Below are 15011 nucleotides of genomic sequence, written 5' to 3' on the forward strand. Positions count from 1 at the left end.
TCTATGAGTCAACTGGATCTGGATGTAGTTAAGCAATTCTTCCTGAAGGATGGTATTATTGCTGATGATGTCACTCAGGTGCAAATTTGTATAAAGATACATAAGGCAATTACTTTTTGTTGGAAAACCTGAATTTCCATCATGAAAGCTATTTATCATGTTCGATGTTATTGCTTGGTAGTCTTCCAGGTTGATGTGTCTGATGGCTGTGTCAGACTACACACAAAGGCATTCACAGCCGAGCCAACTGGACAGTCTGTTAGATTCAATTGCATTTCTTCAAAAATGGAGTGCTTTCTTTTAAAAGTAACACGATGTTGTTGCAAAGCTTCAAAAGAAATTTTAAAATTTTAAAACTGGTGAAGAATTAACAAAAATTCTTATTTGAAACCACCTCAGATACATTCCTCTGAATGTCTCTTAACACTAGGAACACCGGAACAAGAGAAATCGTTTACCCCTTAGCCTGTTCCAATATTCAAAGAGGTGTACAAACTTATGAAGGCTGTAAATAGGGTAGATAGGGAAAACCCTATCCCATTAATAGAGGGATCAGTAATCAGGGGGTACAGTTTTAAGGAAAGGGACAGAAGGTTTTGAGGAAAAAACATTTAGCTCAGGAGATGTTGGGTCTCTAAAACCTATTACCTGAAAGGGTGGTAGAGGCAGGAAACGCCAAAACATTTGAGAGGTTTTTAGATGAGTATTTGAAATATTGTAGCAGGATTGGCTATGGTCCAAGTGATGGAAAATGGGATTAGAACAGATGGATGTTTGACTGCATGGACAAGATGGGCCAAAGGGCCTCCTTCCATGATGTAAGGGCTCAATGGCTCTATGAAATTGTGGTGATCTGTAACTGAACTCCATATACGCACCTTTGGTCCATATTCCTTAATACCTTTTGATAACAGAAGTCTATCAATTTCAGATTTGAAGTGGATGAAATATCAATTACTGTTTACAAACAGTTACCCAAGTTTCACAATCTTCTGTGTGAAGAAGTGTTTCCTAATCTCACTCCCAAAAGATCAGGCTGTAATTTTTAGATTCTGCCTCTTAGTTCCGCATTTCCCAATCCATAGTAACAGTTTCTCTGAAGGTCCCCTTCCCCTTAACACCTTATTATCTCAAACTTTCATTAAGTTACCCCCACAACCTATATTCCAGAGGTGACCATCAGTGTTTGCATCATTGAGATGGGAAATGTTAGAAATATTTCCAGGTCAGGGCAGCATTTTTGGAGAGAGAAAAACAAAGTTCACAAAATGAATTGTCCTGAGGCTGAGGCACTGGCAAAATGTTAAGGAGGCATCAAAAAGGGAGCCCACTCTTCTGTTGTCAGTGGCAGGAGTCTCGGCAGCATGGATGCTGACTGGGCAGCCAGTCGAGATGCTTAGTCACCACAGTCCCACTCATCAGAGTGACAACTGCTAGTGATGTAAACTGAGTGTCACCCAGGCAAATTTGAGAATGAGGAACCATCATGATAACCTCAGCCAGTACGGCGACTGAACTCTTGTTCTTATCTCTCAGCATTGCAGGCCAACTGAGCTAAGTGACCCCCAATTAAGTGGTAAACAAAGGGTGAATTCTTGCCTTGTGGTATCCTGCAGGCAAGTAACAGGAAGAGAAAAGGGTGTCCGTTGTGAGCATTCTGTGATCCACAGAGGGATACCCTGGTGGCAATGGCACTGCCAATGCTTCACAACTCGCCCCACCTCATCCACATACCCCAGTTGCTGGAGCCTTTCTGCCTGACCCTAGTGTCCCCAATTCAACTCCGCTGTATTCATCAGTGGCTGCTCCTTCAGGGTCTCCCCCCAGGACCCAGCAATGGCACTGCTGAGATTGTAGGGCTACCAACCTTTTACCTCAATGGACAGTTCATCGAGATGGATCCCTGTCTTTGATTGGTCAGCATCAACAATACTCTGCCCAAGGTTCTGCTGCTCCTACTTCGACCCTCCCCTTGCAGCTAAACCCTTGGAGTCCAGGAATCATTCTGGTCAATTTATGCTGCGCTGTTGTTAATTAAAGCAACATTATTGGTTATTTTATGTCCACATTAGTTTGTGATCTGGTGATCTAGCTACATATCCCAGGGTCAATTAGCATGTTTATAGATTTCCTTGCATGACCGCTGTTTTCTCTACAGTCAGCCGGGGCGGCTGTGGTTCTGTGTTCCTTCAGTACTTGTGACTTGCTCAGTTGGTGTGGAACTGTAAGAGTGGAAGAGAAACATGCCCCCATGGAAAGGGATTTTCGAGATAAAATGTGATTACCTCATCTCAGCTTTATTGCCTCTTTGTTGCTGGTTACACAGCAGCATCAACAGAAGCTGAAAACAGGCCATCCTCCCACCCTACATATGAGCAATACTACCATGGCAAGAACAGGAATTAGAGAGTCAAACACATAAATGTAATATTGTGGGAGGTGAGGTGCTGGAGAGGGTGGGAGGCAGAGAAGTTGAAAAACAAAATAACTTTAGCTTCACATCAGAAAATTTCTACTTTAAATATTCATTCAGAATAGTGATGAAAGGATATAATTATTAGCAACTAGTATCCTATAAATCACAATGAATACTATATTGATAGCAGGATAAACAAGATATTCGTATATTGAACAATTGCTGCCAATGTCAGCCTGTTAATTTTAGGATGTCAGTTCTCTCCTGAAACATCAGGGTATTATTTTCCATCAAGCTGACAGGAATGCAATGAAAATAAAAATGTATATTAAATAACTTTACTTTTTCATTAATTAAATATAGGTCTGTACTGTAATTCTCTTGAGTAAAACGATGATCAATGTTTGTGAAATGATAAACCAGGAGATGATATTACTAGTCCTCAGATTGAATCCTAAATTCTGATCCTCAGCTAAATCCCTTTAATGTCATTTATCCATTTACATCTCAAGCAAATGGCTTAGTGCAGCACAGACAAGAAAGAAATTGTGACTTGGCATGGGGATAATTTTCTTTCGATCATAAGTCACTCCCTCTTGCTTCACTGGTACTTCAGTTTTAGGCAGACTTGTGCTTAACAGTCACGGCGTTTTGTCCCCCGCCTGTATCTATGAGGACAGCTTAATGCTGATTACTAAGGCAGTCAGTCATACACTGAGCACCCGTCCGGCCCTTTCCCTGTTGTACTGATTCCAACACTAATATGAAACAGGGTGGCAGAATCAAACCGAATTCCTTCTGGCTGTAAGACAAGTTGTTCCAGTAACTGGCTGGAACTGTCTGTCAGTACTAATAGAATTCTAGCTGGAGGTTTATCTTTACGTGGCTGTTTAATCCCAGAGCTGGAGAATATTGAAACTGAGGACACGCAGTAATGTGATGGACAGTGTGTATTGGCTGTGGTTGTTAAGGGTGAGTAGTGGGATGTTGTTTTGCAAGGCCAGGGGATGGTCCTGAAGTTTGATGGACCTGGAATCGATGGAATTAAAAGTGCAAGCATGCAGCCAAATTGTGCTGAAGGGAATTTTTGGATCAGCAAAACCGGTGGTTGAGTGATTAAAGATGGAACTTAACTCACTACACTCCTCAGGATCCTTCAAGAGTTAAAGTCAGAGCACCCAGTCCATACCAACAATTTGCATTTCTCCAGCATCTTTATGATTAAAAAAAAAATTCCAAGACTTTTCCCTGAAGCACTTTTAAACGCAATTTAACACAAAGTCCCCTTCATATAGATTAGGGTAGATGGCGAAAAGCTTGGCCATTGAAGAAGAGGAAGTAAGGAGCAGGTTAGACCAAGGAGAGCCAATGGATGTTATCTACCTGGACTTCAAGAAGGCTTTTGACAAGGTGCCACGTGGGAGGCTACTGAATAAGATAAGGACTCGTGGTGTCAGAGGCAAGGTGCTAGCATGGATAGAAGCTTGGCTGTCTGGCAGGAAGCAGAGAGTGGGGATAAAAGGATTCTTCTCAGAATGGCAGCTGGTGACAAATGGTGTTCTGCAAGGCTTAATGTTGGGATCACAACTTTTCACTTTATACATTAAGGATCTAGATGAAGGAACTGAGTGCATTCTGGCTACATTTGCAGATGATACAAAGATAGGTATAGGGACAGGTAGCATTGAGGAGGCGGGGAGGCTGCAGAAGGATTTGAACAGGTTAGGAAAGTAGGAAAAAAAAGTGGCAGATAAAGTAAAATGTGGGAAAGTGTGAGGTCATGTAATTTCATAAGGAAGAACAGAGACATGGACTATTTTCCAAATGGTGAGAAAATTCAGGAGTCTGAAGTTCAAAGAGACTTGGGAGTTCAAATCGGGATTCCTGCAAGGTAAACTTGCAGGTTGAGTCAGTAGTTAGGAAGGCAAATGCATTGATGGCATTTATTTTGAGAGGACTTGAATATAAGAGCAGGGATGTACTTGTGAGGCTCTATAAGGCTCTGGTCAGACCACATTTGGAGTATTGCATGCTGTTTTAGGCCCCATAGTCCAGGAAGGATGTACAGTCCTCCGAGCATATTCAGAGGAGGTCACAAATATGGTCCCAGGAATGAAACAGTTAACATATGAGGAACATTTGAGGACTCTGAGTCTATACTCAATGAAGTTTAGAAAGATGAGGGGGGATCTAATTGAAACGTACAGAATACTGAATGGTCTGGACAGAGTGGATATTGAGAAGATGTTTCTGTTGGTAGGGGAGACTAGAACCCGGGGACCTAACCTCAGAGTAAAGGGAAGACCTTTTAGAACGGAGATGAGGAGAAATTTCTTCAGCCAGAGAGTGAAGTCCATACATTCACCATTGCCACAGAAGGCTGTGGAGGCCAGGTCATTGAGTATATTTAAGACAGAGATAGATAGGCTCTTGAGTATCAAGGGGATCAAGGGTTATAGAGTCCATGCCGACCAGATATCCCAACCCAATCTAGTCCCAACTGCCAGCATCCGGCCCATATCCCTCCAAACCCTTCCTATTTATATACCCATCCAAATGCCTCTTAAATTGTACCAGCCTCCACCACTTCCTCTGGCAGCTCATTCCATACACGTACCACCCTCTGTGTGAAAATATTGCCCCTGAGGTCACTTTTATATCTTTCCCCTCTCACCCTAAACCTATGCCCTCTAGTTCTGGACTCTCCCACTCCAGGTAAAAGACTTTGTCTATTTATCCTATCCATGCCCCTCATGATTTTATAAACCATGCAAGGTCACCCCATAGCCTCCGACACTCCAAGGAAAAAAACCTTAGCCTATTTAGCCTCTCCCTATAGCTCAAATCCCCCAAACCTGGCAACATTCTTGTAAATCTTGTCTAAAACCTTTCAAGTTTCACAACATCTTTCCGATAGGAAGGAGACCAGAATTGCGCATAATAATCCCACAGTGACCTAACCAATATTCTGTAGAGCTGCAACATGACCTCCCAATTCTTGTACTCAATACTCTGACCAATAAAGGAAATCATACCAAATGCTTTTTTCATTATCCTATTGACCTGTGACTCCACTTTCAAGGAGCTATGAACCTGCACTCCAAGGTCTCTTTGTTTAGCAACAGTCCCTTGGACCTTACCATTAAGTGTATAAGTCCTGCTAAGATTTGCTTTCCCAAAATGCAGCAATTCACATTTATCTAAATTAAACTCCATCTGCCACTTCTCAGCCCATTAGCCCATCTGATCAAGATCCCGTTGTAATCTGAGGTGACCTTCTTCACTGTCCACTACACCTCCAATTTTGGTGACATCTACAAACTTAATAACTATACCTGTTATACTCACTCCCAGCACCTTCCCCTGCAACCACAAGAAATGCAAAACTTGCGCCCACATCTCCCCCCTTACTTCCCTCCAAGGCCCCAAGGGATCCTTCCATATCTGCCACAAGTTCACCTGCACCTCCACACACATCATTTACTGCATCCGCTGCACCCGATGTGGCCTCCTCTATATTGGGGAGACAGGCCGCCTACTTGCGGAACGTTTCAGAGAACACCTCTGGGACACCCGGACCAACCAACCCAAACACCCCGTGGCTCAACACTTCAACTCCTCCTCCCACTCCACCAAGGATATGCAGGTCCTCCATCGCCAGACCATAGCAACACGACGGCTGGAGGAAGAGCGTCTCATCTTCTGCCTAGGAACCCTCCAACCACAAGGGATGAACTCAGATTTCTCCAGTTTCCTCATTTCCCCTCCCCCCACCTTGTCTCAGTCAAATCCCTCGAACTCAGCACCGCCCTCCTAACCTGCAATCTTCTTCCTGACCTCTCCGCCCCCACCCCCACTCCGGCCTATCACCCTCACCTTGACCTCCTTCCACCTATCGTATTTCCAATGCCCCTCCCCAAGTCCCTCCTCCCTACCTTTTATCTTAGCCTGCTTGGCACACTCTCCTCATTCTTGAAGAAGAGCTCATGCCTGAAATGTCGATTCTCCTGCTCCTTGGATGCTGCCTGACCTGCTGCGCTTTTCCAGCAACATATTTTCAGCTCAATTATTAACACTTGCTCACCCACTGACTCAATCGTCCAAACTCACTGACCCACTTATCCCATAACTCTCTCTCACCCACTAACTCACAGGCACTCACACTTTCACAAATGCAATCTTTCACACTCACTCACTCACCCACTCTCTCGCTCAATCATTCAGACACATGGAAATGGACATATATGGAAAATTTGAATTTAATTTTTGTAAAATTAATACTGTATGTTGTGGGGGCAAACACAGTCTTGAAGTCAGAATCAGGGTTCAATGACAGAGTTGATTACACAAGGAAATACTGGAGCTCTGGGGAGAAAGAGAGAGAGAGAGAGACACCAACAGCACAGTGGTCAGCTGTGAGTCTTCTCTCAACCCGGAGCACGTGTCAAGATACGTTTATACATCTTGTGATACAATAGATCAGTGATGAGATTATTGTCTTTGTAACGTGGTTGGTTTATGGCAATCATTGCAGAATCATTGATAGTTTCAACACAGTCTTTGTCAGTTCCAGCGCAACCTTTGTTAATTTCCGTGTGGTCATTGTCAGTTTCAATATCTGCACCGAAATCTATTGCTATAGTAATGGGCGCTAATCACTTTGCCTTAGAAGAATGATTACTGCAGCCCTGGCTATTAGCATTTTGTATTGACTCTGTATTAAGCTGTTAGCATTTCTATAAAAGGCGGTGGCTTGACCCAGACACTTCAGCAGGCAGTGTACGTTACTCATGTGTATTCTCTCCCCCACCTGCCTTAAACTAATCAACGGGGTTGTGAGTTCAGTGTGCTGGCATTCTGGTGGCCTCAGTCAGTGTCTGTATCTGCTCTGCTATTTCTCTCCATATTGTGATCTTGCAGCCATCTTGTGTGTCAAGTTGGCCAACTGATGGCTCAGCGGCCATCTTGTGTGTCTGTGTGCCTAGTGTAACCCTGCCCTGTGCCATCTCCCTCTTCACTGTAGATGATGGAAATCTGTCATTAATGATTCATGAAAAACATTTAGACAGCAATTTATTGTTTTAGTCTGATTTAGAACTTCATGCTTTTGTGACTTCTGTATATTTTTAATAGATCTAGAGACATGCTTTTAAAGAGAAGGTGGACACATCAGCCTCATGGATAAGAAATAAGAGCTGGAATCAGTCATCTGGCTTGCTGAACCATTTGAAAAGATCTTGACTGATCTTCTATCTCAATCCTATTTTCCTGCATTATTCTCATATTCCTTAATTCCCTCAGTCCTGAATACACTTTGATTTGATTTATTATTGTCACATATACTTGAGATACAGTGAAACATATTGTTTTATTTGCTAGTACCAGATAAATCATACCTTACGTAATTATGTTAGGCTAATAGAACAGAATGCAGAATATACTGTTACAGCTACAGAGAAAGATCAACTCTAATACATGAGAAGAGAGAGACTTAATGACTGAGTTCACAGCTGTCTGGGGTAGTTGATTTCAAACATAACACCTAGTGGTTTGAAAGGATCGATGTAACAGAATAAAAAATTAATATTTTTATCTGCACTATTGTTTCAAATTTCAGTATAAACAATTGCAAAGTTGTCTATTCTTGACGATTGGTCTCATCAGTGAAGTTGGGACATGCAAACAAAATTATCGATCTCCTGACAATGAAAGACATTGGTTTCTGACACATGGTGAGAAGTGATCCTGACTCACTTCAGGAAATGGTGAATTAACATGTAATATTCATCTCTGTTCACTTACTGAGAACTCAACAAATTCTTGCCAAAGAACTCTCTGTGCTTATGATTTAGGGAATCCAAGACAATGGAATGTTATAATTTAATTGCTCTGCCCTTTTTGGAGAATACAATTGCAAATGAAATATTATAAAAGAGAAATTAAAGGTGTAATTTCAAAGCATTTAAGCACAGCGTACTTAGAAAATATGCAATTTCTTAGTTATCAATTTCATGCTTCAAATCAGATGAACTGCAGCTTATTTTGCAGAATAAAGACAGGAAACAAATTAAAAACTGAAATCATTCTGCTGATTTGTCATTTGGATCTTTAAACATTTTGAAATGCTCAGAATTCTAAAACTCCAGTCCTGAAACAAATGTTTCATAAAGAATGATTTGAAATGTACAACTTGCACATAGTGTTCCTTACACTTTCCTAAAATAATCTGTGTCCTCAGATAAGTGGGATACATGACCTGATCCCTATTATAGATGCAACAATGTTCAACCCCTGTGGCTACTCAATGAATGGACTGAAAGCAGATGTACGTATTCAACTAGATAATTAAAAATCCAAATATTTTATTGAACTGGTGATAAAAAATATTTTGAGATTTTGCAGCCTATTAAAAGAATTTGTTATACGTGGATAAAATTCAAGAAAAGGGAATCTGATTTGTACTTTGATTAAAATTATGCAGAACACCTTTGGGACAAACACTTGCAAGCAATTACCATAAGACAGTAGTAAGGGTTTAGAGGGATATGGACCAAGTGCTGGTAAATGGGGCTAGGTTAGGTTAGGATAGCTGGTCAGCATGGACAAGTTGGGGTCTGTTGTACATCACTATGACTATGACTATCCAGCCTCTACTTATGCAAACACTCCAGTCCTGGCAACATCCTGGTGATCTTTTCTGCACCCTGTCCAATTTACTAATAACCTTCCTATAGCAGAGCAACTAGAACTGTATGCAGTATTCCAAAAGTTACTACTACTTCTGCTGTTTGAGCTGAAGAGAACGCTGACCTGTTTGCAATGGATTAGAGTAGTTTTGTGAGGTAGAATTTCATCATTGACTTCTGGAAGATTCTGAAGAAGAGTCAGACCTTCTCAAAACATTAACACTGTTTCTCTGTTCGCAGATGTGACCAGACTTGCTGAGTTCCTCCAGCATTCTCTGTATCTTCTTCTATAATCAGGTTTAAAGTTGAGTCTTGGGCTAGTTTTGATAATCCTTTGTGGGGAAATGGTGGTTGGGTTGAGAGGGGTTTCCCAGATTTTGCTTTTCCCTAATTGGCATGGGTTATTTGTGATTTCTTAACCTGAGTGAGTTGAAAATGTCCCAGAATCTGACCTCACCCATACAGACGAGTTAGCTAAATTGTCCCACTGGTCGCTCCCTGTTTGTCACTTCTGTTGTCTCCCTTCTGTTGTTATTACTGGTTTGATTTTGTGCTGTCTCAATATCTTTCATTTCCATGGACAGTTTAATCGGGTAAATACCTTGTCAGCAACCAGCCTTCAATTCACTATAGAACCTGTGGGCGGCACAGTGGCACAGTGGTTAGCACTGCTGCCTCACAGCGCCAGAGACCCGGGTTCAATTCCCGACTCAGGGGACTGACTGTGTGGAGTTTGCACATTCTCCCTGTGTCTGCGTGGGTTTCCTCCGGGTGCTCCGGTTTCCTCCCACAGTCCAAAGATGTGCGGGTCAGGTGAATTGGCCATGCTAAATTGCCCGTAGTGTTAGGTGAAGGGGTAAATGTAGGGGTATGGATGGGTTGCGCTTCGGCGGGTCGGTGTGGACTTGTTGGACCGAAGGGCCTGTTTCTACACTGTAAGTAATCTAATCTAATCAAATGATGTGGAGGTGCTAGTGTTGGACTGGGTTATAGTCCAACAGGTTTGTTTGAGATCACAAGCTTCCAGAGTGCTGCTCCTTTACTTGATGAAGGGGCCGTGCTTGGAAAGCTTGTGATTTTAGATAAACCTGTTGGACAATAATTTGGTGTCAGGTGACTTCTGACCAGAGAAAGAATTATTACTGACCTGTGTATACACATTCAGGAAGAAGTGGAAACATTTTATTACGTTTTTTTTTAGTCGGTTTGCTGTTGGAGTTCAGAAGCACTTGATCCAATTGATGATAGAGTTTGGAGTTTGCTGTTCTTTATCATTGCTAAATCTAACAGGCCATAAAAACCTGGTCTTCCAGGCGACTCCAAAGGCAGACTCCCTGTACATTTGTCGTTGGGAATGCTTTGCAGAGTTTGATAGTAGAAAGTGCCGCAAAATTACAGAGAAAGAGTTCCAAGCAGTCTCATGTTTTTTCTGAGCATTGAAATTGTGCGGTTTTGTTGCCATCCTGTGCTGTGAATTGTCGACTGTGGAATAGACGTTAACAGTGGAGTGATAAGTGAACAATGCAGCAAAGTGGGTTGTCCTTCAGTATCAGCAAGGGATCATTGTCCTGTCTGCCTGAAAGCTCTTAAAGAAGCATACTTTTACTTTCCCAACAGCCAGTCTCGCCTTCCAATTATCTGGTGGAGTGGAACAGAGTAAGAAATGAGAGCAACGATCCATTCAGCCCATCATGCCTTCCCCACTGTTTAATAAGAATATTGTCGATTTTACCCCAGTTCCCTTTGTTGAAGGGAAACTAAAATTTCACGTTTACTTAACAACTTGTCCTTCACAAAATTTTTTGTTTCACAAAAATCTAACCATTCTCTTCGGAAGAATGAAAAAGTACAGCAGAAATTTTCAATAATTGAACATCTTTCAAAATCTCAAGATGTCACAAAGCAGTTTACAGCCAAGGGAGCACCAGAATATTGTTGCCCTAGTGTAGGAAATGCAGCAGCCAATGTGAAGACAGTGAGCTCCCACAAAAACTAGTTTAATGATGAGCATACAATCTTTATTTTTAAATGTTGAGTGAAAACAGAATAATCACAGCAGACAGTGAAATAACCCTTCAGAGGCCAGCACTCCATAACCAATTACCCTTTATTGACAAATGCATAGTCTTTGACAATAGCACTGCCACTCACTTAGTCAGGCATATAGGTAGCCCATCCATTTATGTCAGCCAGGGCTCCCTGATTGGACAAGATTAACAGCCCCAATCAGGGAACTCATTGTATGATGTCCAGCTGCCTGACCACATTACAACGACTACACACACTACATGTATTTCTCTGCATTTACATCAATATCATAAGCATAAACATACATACACTCTATATTTTGATGTGTTAATTTATTGTCAGAAAAATATTTTCATGTGAGGTATATACAAAATGATTTTAGTAACTAGATTTTTCCATGGAAATGAATGTTCCTACTTCTGTAAAGATGCCTGTATTTCAATATCTTACCCTAACCAAAACACTAGCTGTTCTAGATGTTTCATATTGCCATAACATGTTCCTTTGCCCTATCTGAATTACAGCAGGAATTTGGTCTTGATTTTTAAAAAGTCATTTTATTGGGCATGGACGTCACTGGCTAGGCTAGCATTTATTACCCATCCCTCAATGCCCTTGAGAAAGTGATAGTGATCTGCCACCTTCAGTTATTGCAGTCCATCTGGAATGAGACATTTGTGATGGCTTTGTTACAACTATATGCCTCACTGGGCTAATCCAGAGTCAATTGCATTGTTCTGAGTCTGGAGTCATCTGTAAGCCAGATCAGGTTTGATGGCAGATTTCCTTCCTTAAAGAACATTATTGGAAAAATTAATGAATGAGAGTTTCAAGGTAGCCTTCACTGAGGCTAACTTTATATTCCAGATTTAATAACTAAATTTAAATGATAAAATTCTAATTTTGATTAAAAAGTAGCCAAGATGGGACGTGACCCCATGCACACAGAACATGGCCTAGGCTTCTGATGCCTTGCCCAGTGACAGTATCATTACACCATCTGCTCCCCTTGTTACAGCAGTCTATTATTGAACAATGCCACCAAAAACAAATATCCTGTGACTTATTTCAGTACGGTTTTGTGGAATCTTAATGTATTATTTAAGAATCTTCAATTTTAATCAGTCCTCCAATGATGGCCCTCTCTTCAGCTGCCTGCATTGCAAATCCTGCAACACCGCTCCTCACCCCCCCCCCCCCCCCCCCCCCCCCCCCGCCCATCTCTATTTCCTTCTTTAAGATGTTCCTTAAACCTCCCTCTTTGATTAACTTTGTTTTTGTCATCTGCTGTAGTATCTTCTCATTTGGCTCAGTGCCACGTTTATGGTTTCATGCCCTTGTGAAGCACCTTGTTGTTATTACCCTAACGACATCTCATATTTGCAGTTTTAAAAATTAATGTTTTAGTGTTTATCTACAGAAAAACAGTTAATGAATTTTCAAGTAATTCACTTTCTATGAAGTGCTTTTGGCTGTTTGAGATACTTCATAAGACACTATTGATTGATACAGTATCCTGCATAGTTGAGTTGCCTTTTACGAAGAATTTATTATATGTTTATAAGATTGGACAGTATCAGACATGTAAATCAAAAAGATCTTTGTCACAATCCAACAGGAACATCTGTATTATCATGACTCCTGTCAAGTCAGCGTATAATAATGAGATCAATTTGTATTTGTTTAGCACCTTTAATGTCAGAGAACAGGTTGAGACATTTCTCGTCAGGGATTTGAACAAAATCAGGCATGCTTGAGACATCAGAATTGGGTGCGCACTGATATTGTGGGGGATTGTGGGTCTGGAGGACAATGCAAAGATAAGGAGGAGCGAAACCACAGAGGGATGTGCATATACAACTTTAAAATCAAGGTGTTGCTTGATCAGGATACTAAGGAGCAAGAACGGGAGTAGTCAAGATACAATCATGTTCACATAGGTTTTAAGCAAATGATTTCTCACTGTTCAGATTGTCGATTTTAACAATGTTAACAGTCTCACTGTTCAGATCGTTGATTTTAACAGTGTCTTGCAATTAGGAATTTCTGGCAGAGCTGCCAGGATTACCTGTAAATATTCAACAATCTGTGCAGAATATTGAGGATATTAAACCGAAAAATGCATTTGCCACATTTTTACAAGAAAGCTTTTGAGCTTTGATTTGAAGATGTTTGCAAGCTTCTTCCTGGGTTGTTTTTCCAAGCGATGGTAAATACTGCTGGTTTATATTTTTTGCTGCATGAGCTGCTATTTGTCTGGCTTTTTTGTTAATGCATCCCCATTCAATGACAGCTACTTTTTTCTTTGTCTTTTCATAACCTCAGGGAACATATTGGACTATTCACATCACACCAGAACCTGACTTTTCTTATGTAAGCTTTGAAACTAATCTCGCTTTGAACTCTTACACCAAACTGATTAAGAAGGTTGCAGATATCTTCAAACTGGAGAAGTTTGTTGCAACACTGTTTGCTAACCAGTTGAGTTCCAACTAGTGAGTTTGTAATCGTTTTATTTTGTAAAAGTCATTTTTGTAAATCTAGATTAGTGGCATGTGTAGATCCAGTCTACATGATAGAACATGATATGTTGAAAACTCCGTATTCTCATAAAGAATATGAACATGTATGTTCATATGTTCAATACCATGTATCCAATACTGGATACATGATATTGAACATATGAACATACATGTTAGAAGAAACACCTCAGCCATTTGATCCCTCAAGCCTATTTTGCCACTGTCATCCAATAAGTTCATTGCTAATCTGATAATAGCTTTGATTGTACTTTCTCATCCACCTCCTATACCTTTTGAGATGCTTGGCAATCAAAAATCTATCTAGTTCTGCCTGTGAAGCATTACTCATGTGATGTATGAATTTCAGCACAGATATGATGTCACATATGGTGGCTGGATGTCCCAAGACTGGACTGTATCAAACAGCATATCACTTTGGCTGTTTACACAAACAATTTACTGACCTTAAATAACCACCCCATGCTTGCAAAGCCCATATCACAGTGTCCAACAGTAGATGTGTTTCCACAGTTGGACAACATTTGTTGGATAATCCTGAATATGTGAGCAGTTACACTAACAACCACCTTAGGTGACATGCGTTAATACCCAAGGCACTGTTCTTTACAGACACAGAACACGAACGTCCATGGCAACTGTTTCAACTCAACAAAATAAGAGACAATTAATTACTGGCTTGCTTCTCAGGACCAACTTGTTTGGTATAATGTTTAAACAAAACTTGGCAGTTAACTATGAATTATCTTTAATTGGTGCATTCTCCATGGCAACACCTCTACCAATAAAAGTTCTCTTGCTAATCAATCATTACTTGCCTGTCATGTAGTATAAATATTGGTTTTCTCCTTGAATTGGTATTCTCATGAATTGTCCTGGTGGGAGTAAGATGAAGAGCTTCACAAAATGTATCTTTTTCAGCAATTCTCAAATTCTGTATCACCAAACTACTTAATAAATGCATTAAGCATGATTTCTCTTTCACAAAGGTCTTATTGACTCTGCTTGATCACATTATGATTATCTAAGTATTTTGCTATAACTTCATGACGTGAATTAGGGACAGTTGTAGGCCATTGAGCCCCTTGAGCCTGTTCTGTCATTCAGTAAGGTCATGCCTGACAAGTATAGTCAACTCCATGTTCTTGTCTACTCCACAAACCCTGTGACTCAAGGATCTATCTTCCTCTGGTTATTCCATTACCCCACCTGCAATATCTTTGAGAAAGAGTTCCAAAGACTCATTCCTTCTGAGAAAAAAAATCTAATCACCATCTTAAATGGAGACACCTTATTTTGAAATTATGTTCCTCACTCTCAGCTCCCACAAAAAGAAGCATC

The 15011-nt window shown here is 40.9% G+C and overlaps 1 pseudogene; it reads left to right on the forward strand.

Annotated features, from left to right (window-relative positions):
* The window catches only part of LOC132830049 (S-adenosylmethionine decarboxylase proenzyme-like), a 65658-nt pseudogene extending 52032 nt beyond the window's left edge, over nucleotides 1-13626 (forward strand).
* Nucleotides 13627-15011: the final 1385 nt, after the last annotated feature.

The sequence above is a fragment of the Hemiscyllium ocellatum genome, chromosome 30 (assembly GCF_020745735.1).
Source record: "Hemiscyllium ocellatum isolate sHemOce1 chromosome 30, sHemOce1.pat.X.cur, whole genome shotgun sequence".
NCBI lineage: Eukaryota > Metazoa > Chordata > Chondrichthyes > Orectolobiformes > Hemiscylliidae > Hemiscyllium > Hemiscyllium ocellatum.